This window comes from Hyaena hyaena, unplaced genomic scaffold, assembly GCF_003009895.1.
Source record: "Hyaena hyaena isolate Hyena2069 unplaced genomic scaffold, ASM300989v1 scaffold_146, whole genome shotgun sequence".
Taxonomy (NCBI): domain Eukaryota; kingdom Metazoa; phylum Chordata; class Mammalia; order Carnivora; family Hyaenidae; genus Hyaena; species Hyaena hyaena.
The window spans coordinates 2,220,913-2,226,912 of NW_024080778.1; the positions used below are offsets into that span (position 1 = coordinate 2,220,913).

Here is a 6,000-nt window from a genome sequence, read left to right on the forward strand (position 1 = left end):
TAAGAGAGCCTGTGTGTTGTTTTCATCAGATAAATCCCTTACGTAATGAGCTACTGACCTATTGTGCAGCTCCACAGAGAATGTTGATCCTATTGCTGAGATCTTATGAGAAACACTAAAGGAACACAGAAAGGAAAACTCTTAAATTTTTAAGAAAGAGGAGAAAGTTTTCTAATTCTGAATATCATTTTTAAAAAGGCAGCTAAATTGAACATTATAATTCACTTTTTAAAATGCAAAATGGCTAAAGTGATCATGGATTACATACCAGTAGATATAGAGAAGGATACTTAATGCAGAGTTGCTTAAAATAGCAAAAACTAGAAACAAACTATCTGTCTAAAAATGGGCAATTGGTTCAGCTGGGATGCAGCCATATAATAGAAAATTATAAAAGCTGCTGTATAAGAGTATTTTCGTGATAAGGACGTCCATTTTTTTTGATGAAAAAAAGTTAGAAAATAAAGTATACAGAACAAACTCAGTTTTATACAGAACGACTTTCTAGCAGTGCAACTTCAGTAAAGTTATTTACTTTATCTAAACCAGTGTTCTCAATACATGGCAGCTCTTTGTGTATATGTTCACAGGGGTGAAAAAAAAATTGAGGATATCACATTAAGTGATTTTCTGGGTGATAGCTGGTTTGTTTAATCTGTACTTTTAAACTTACATAAGTAACATACTTATCATATGGGGGAAATTCAATAAATTGGAATATTCTCATACAGTTATTATCTTCTTAAAAATCTACCGTAGAGCTTTGCTCACAGTAAATAGGTCTTGGTGAGCTGAGTTTAGTCATCAGAGTTCATTTAAACAAATTTGTTAAAATTACTTAACAGCCAAACTTATCTATGATATTTTTATTGGACAAAGGAAGGCATACTTGCATTGTTCATACTCTTATGAATTTATGAGCCCCATTTAGGGACTCATTAGAACGCCACTGGATCTTGCCATTAGTGGGAGGCAGCCTAGTCACATTCCGTTTCCTCCCAATTCCCCACCATCTCCTCTTTTTTGCTGCTTCTTTCCCCCTCCTCTATTTTCAAAGCCAAGCGGCAGTCTGTACTGGACTATAGCCTTCATGGAGAGTTACAATATCTCCTTCATGTTAGTATCACCAGTACCTAGCACAGTGACTAGAATATAGGATCTGTTCACTAAATGCTCACCAACTCAATGGAGTGAATAAATGACAGTTCAGGTTAGAGGCTTCAATATCCGCATAAGAGAACCAGACAAAGGTAGGTAGGCTGCTCTAGTCTGAAACTGTCTAGTAATTGTCAACCCTCTCCCCCAAACCAAAACTCCCTTCAAAGTATCACTTTTTTAAAAAAGAAAAAGTCCAGGGGCTCCTGGGTGGCTCACTTGGTTAAGCCATGGACTCTTGATTTCCACTTAGGTCATGATCTCACAGTTCATGAGTTCGAGCCCTACCTTGGACTCTGTGCTGACAGTGTGGAACCTGCTTGGGATTCTCTCTCCCTCTCTCTGCCCCTCCCTACCTCATGCTCTCATGCTCTCTCTCTCCCTCCCTCAAAATAAATTAATAAACTTAAAAAATTTTTAAAAAGTTCTCCTTTGTATTCCATTGTCTATTTTATAGATGTAAGATTATTTCTATTTTCCCTTCTATATTTTATTTAAAGTATCGGGAAAACTCCAGAGTTGAAGTGACTTGCTCAAATAGGGAAAGTAGGTTACCACCTACATAGCCTCAGGTGTCCTGGACTCCAAAGCCTAAGACCCTTCTACATCATGGGGTGTGAAAATTTCTCTGACCTTTGAACCTCAAAGCTATTTTAGATATGGTTAAGAACAACTGTTTTCAATATCACCCAAGCAAATACTTCCCATCCCTCCAAATACTTCCAAGGGGTTTTATAAAATCCCCGAAGAGAAACTGAGGCCAGAGACAGCAGCCCAAAGGTGTCCAGTGTTTCCCTCCGTGTTTATAAGTCAACCAGCTTTACTTAAAAATGAAAACTAAAGAAACCAAATTAAATATTAACTCGTAAAACAACACTTCAACCAGAAGACTACCGTGAGGTAAGGCTAGCAGCAAACCAAGGTAAGGACTATGAAAAGTAAATTTTGCTCTGTTCATTTCAGGGGGGGAAAAAGTTAAGGGTAAAGTTAGGGTTTTCCACCCATCCCGTCTTCCTGCAAATTCTAGGTTTGTCAGTTTCAGCCGTGGCTCTGACTCTCTTTAAACAGTGAACAAGCAGTTCCCCTGAAGTGGGGTGGCAACCATAACCTTTCAGGTGTCCACAATGAAAGGTTTAACTTCCTGAAGATCTGAGGAACTTGCCAAAGGATTTCCCACACTAAACCATAGTCCACCAAGTTTACTCAGCAGGACATTCTGTGTCAATTAACTGGTTATCACCCAAGCCAGCTCTTGAACACACTATTATTTATACATAAACAGTTACAATTTGTTGGGGTCTACGTGGGGCCATACATTATGATAGGTCTTTCTCACTTTAACTCTCATTAGTCTCATCTGTAGTTATAGTCCCATTTTACTGGTTCAGAGTGTTTAACGTGACTGAGAACCCACCGTTACTAGAAGAGACTGCGAGCGACACCCAGGATTTGAAAAGTTCAAATTCAAAATCCACAGTCATCCTGGAGTCACTAAACAGTTGAATGTCTTCAAAATTTAGCATAAACGTCAAAACGTTTTGAGGTCATATTAGAGCAAGCAAGATGAAACAGAAGAATGGCCAAGACTGATGAACAGAAAGAAAAGACCGCAGAACATTTGAGTTGTTTCAAAGGGTCGCCGCAGGTAATTGACAAGGGTCCGCAGCTCGGAGAGGTAGACGCGTCCACTCCCACCCGTTTGGGCTGAGAAACCTACCCTCCCTTTCCTTAAGCCGAGTAACTCGGGAATGCCAAACCGTTGAAAGGCTTCAGGGTGATCAGCCCAGGGCTGGACTGTTACTGTCCACACGTCGTCAGTAAGTGGCTCTCAGAAAAGAACAAGACAGTCCCTCCTCCACCTCCTGAACTTCAGTCCTGCCCTTCGGAGTGGCTCTGGACAATGCACGGTTTAATCTGTGTCCTTTCAACGCCAGGACCGAGTTACCCGAAATGGTTGCAAATGAATGAGACGAACGCTCAGAGCTGAGGACTCGGCCACACATGCCTCCCCACCCCAGCAGGCAAAACCTGGAGAAGGATGCCCTGGGGCGGGGCGCGCGGGGGCCGAATTAGAGCCACGTCCGCGTTCGCCATCCACCTTCCCCCTCCCCGCGCCGCGGCCGCCGCACCGCTTCTCAGCCCGGTCTCCTCTCCCGGCCCCTCCGGGCGCTCCTCACCCGCTCTCAGCCTGGGGCTCCAGATGCTCCCGGCCGAAGGCGGCGACTCCGGGGCGGGATCGGCCAGGGGACGGAGCCCGCTGCCGCAGCCACCCCCGGACCGAAGCCGCTAGAAAGTTTGCTCGGGGTCTCGCCGTGCGCGCCGCGGCCCCCCGCCTAGGAAGGCGCTCTCCGCTCGCCGCCCGCGGCCGCCGCCCCCGAGGCCGCTCCCGGCGGCGCTGCAGCGCGGGGCCGGGTTCGGCGGCCGAGCACGGCTCCGTGCGCGCCGAGGGCGGGGTCTCCCCGCCCGCTCGGCCCGCGGCGCGGCGCGGCGCGGCGCTCGGTGTTTACCGCGGCCCGGCGGCCCGCTCTCCCCGCCCGCCGCCCTGCGCGCTCCTGACATCATTCATTCTCTCACACCCTCGCCCGCCCACTCCATTTCCAAACAGTGACTCACCCGCGGCCCGGTGGTGGCAGCGGCCGTCCCCGCTGCTGTGGCTCTCCGGGCGCAGAGCGGAGCTCGAAAAACCGGTGCGACTTCTTAAGAAGAAAAGCCCAGCCGACCCTCCCCTCTCTCAACCATTAAAGGTGCTAGGAAGGAGGGACTTGGCAGGCACGGCCGATTGGCTCCGGGCGCAAAGCCTGAGGGCCCGGGGCAGACCTCCCCGAGCGGTGACAGAGATCAATCTGAGAAAGTTCTTTGGGTGCCGCTCCCAGCAACTTTTAAGGATGGGGCGGGGAAGGGATTCCCCCACCCCGTGCCTCGCCTTATTCAGGAACCGCTTCCTGACGTGGGTGTGAGTGGACTTGGGGACGGCAGCGGTTTTTCGAAGGGTGGTGGCCAGGCCTAGGTCAAAGAGGTGGGTTTCCAAACCCCACAAGGTTGCCTGGCAGTGTTAGTAATAGGTCCGCTCGGTGGCCAACTCTAGGTGTGAGCTGGAAGGGTGCTCCAAGTTAATGAGGCTAATAATACTTTCCCTTCGGTGACTAACCGCCGTGTCATTTGTCCTGTTAATTGATTTGCTTCTCTTTAAGAACAGGAGACCGTAACCAAAATAAACAGTGAGAGAGTAGTTCTTTGCTCAAGTGAACATTGCACTCTTCCGCAGCTTTTGGAGCACAAGGCGGCCCAGTGGTTTCTTTGATGAGATCAGCAGTTATGTTTTTAGAAGGGGTGTTGCCTTCTTAAAAATGGTCAAGGCTCTATGTTTCTTGGAGTTGCTATTCATACACCTGCTGGGCAGTTTTCGAAGTAAACAATGGCAGTCTCCGGAGTCTAGGATGAATTAGAGAGAATTTGGCCAAATCTTCATTGAATTTAAATGACAAATGTTTCATATGTTCATTTCTACTTCCGGTCAGGGTAATTATATTTAGAATTTGCACTGGCTTATGGGTGATTACATATAATCAACAAAAGTAGTCCGGTGGTATCTCTAGGTGCCTATTGCAGAAATCATGTAGGGAAACAATCATTTTTCTATGGTAATTAAAAACTACTATAACAACAACAACAACAATAAATACACAGGGCAGTTCCAACACACACAACTGTAAGATTCCACTACAGAAACTTCCCCCCATATGAAAATGCTCCTGAAATTAACCGAAGTTTCAGCATCTTTGTTGTGAAAAATGCACTCACTTGAAAGCTGCAGAAAGGTAAGAACCCAAAAGAGAACACCAACGGTTGAAGTTTATTTTCCTTGGGTTTATTTTTCCTTTTCAGGAGGAGTTGTTTTCAGTTTTACAAAGCCCAGGCATTTTTCCCAGAAGACAATAGCAAACAGATTGGTTTGCTAGGATGCAGTCAAGGTAACAGTTTTTGTGGAGAATCAGAGACCTAATCAGAAGCTTGGGTGTCCTGTCCATTGGTAACATAGAGGGACTAGATTCAAATGTGTAGCCACAGGAGAGTTTGGGTGAATATCCCACTGATTCCCTACTTTATAATGTTCAACTATTTGGGCATTATGGAGATATGTATAAGTAAGGTTTTTCTACAGATCTCAAAAAATGACGTTGTGGACTTTTGGGCCTTTGCACAATGATGAACTCAAAAAGTTCAAAACAAAGTCTGCTATCCTGTCTGTCTTACTACATGATGTAAATCCCGCAGCTCCATCAGGGAGGATCACTGGTTTTTGGTTTTGTTTTGTTTTGTTTTTGTACGTTTATTTTTGAGAGAGAGAAAGAGAGGGATAGAGAGCGCACGTGTATGCAAGTGGGGGAGGTGCAGAGGGAGAGGGAGACACAGAATCTGAAACAGGCTCCAGGCTCTGAGCTGTCAGCACAGAGTCCGAAGTGGGGCTCAAACCCATGAGATCATGTCCTGGGCCAAAGTTGGACACTTAACCCACCGAGCCACCCAGGTGACCCCAGAAAGTTGCTTAATGGATAGTCCTGGATTTGTGGTTATTGCTGTGCCTCAGTTTAATATAAATAAATAATTAGGCATATTATTATTGATGTAAATATTCTCCAGTAAATGTAATAGTATAATTGTGATTGAGTTGCATAATTTTTACATTTTATTCATTGTTAACATATGAGAAAGCAAATTATTCATCTTAATTTCTATGTTTTAAAAAACCAGTGACTTGTCCTCACAGAAAGAAGTGCTTTTTTTAAAGTTTCTGTTCTTACAATGTATCAAAGTTTACTAAGTCCTTGATTAGTCAACTTCCAA

General features: G+C 45.3%; 1 protein-coding gene across 1 annotated transcript in view; it reads right to left on the reverse strand.

Annotated features, from left to right (window-relative positions):
• Positions 1–3,495, reverse strand: part of SGMS2 (sphingomyelin synthase 2) — an 85,036-nt gene extending 81,541 nt beyond the window's left edge. Inside the window, exon 1 of the mRNA XM_039238794.1 lies at positions 3,333–3,495. The gene's annotated coding sequence lies outside the window, so the exon portion shown is untranslated. The remainder of the gene's footprint in view (positions 1–3,332) is intronic.
• Between the last annotated feature and the right edge of the window lie 2,505 nt (positions 3,496–6,000).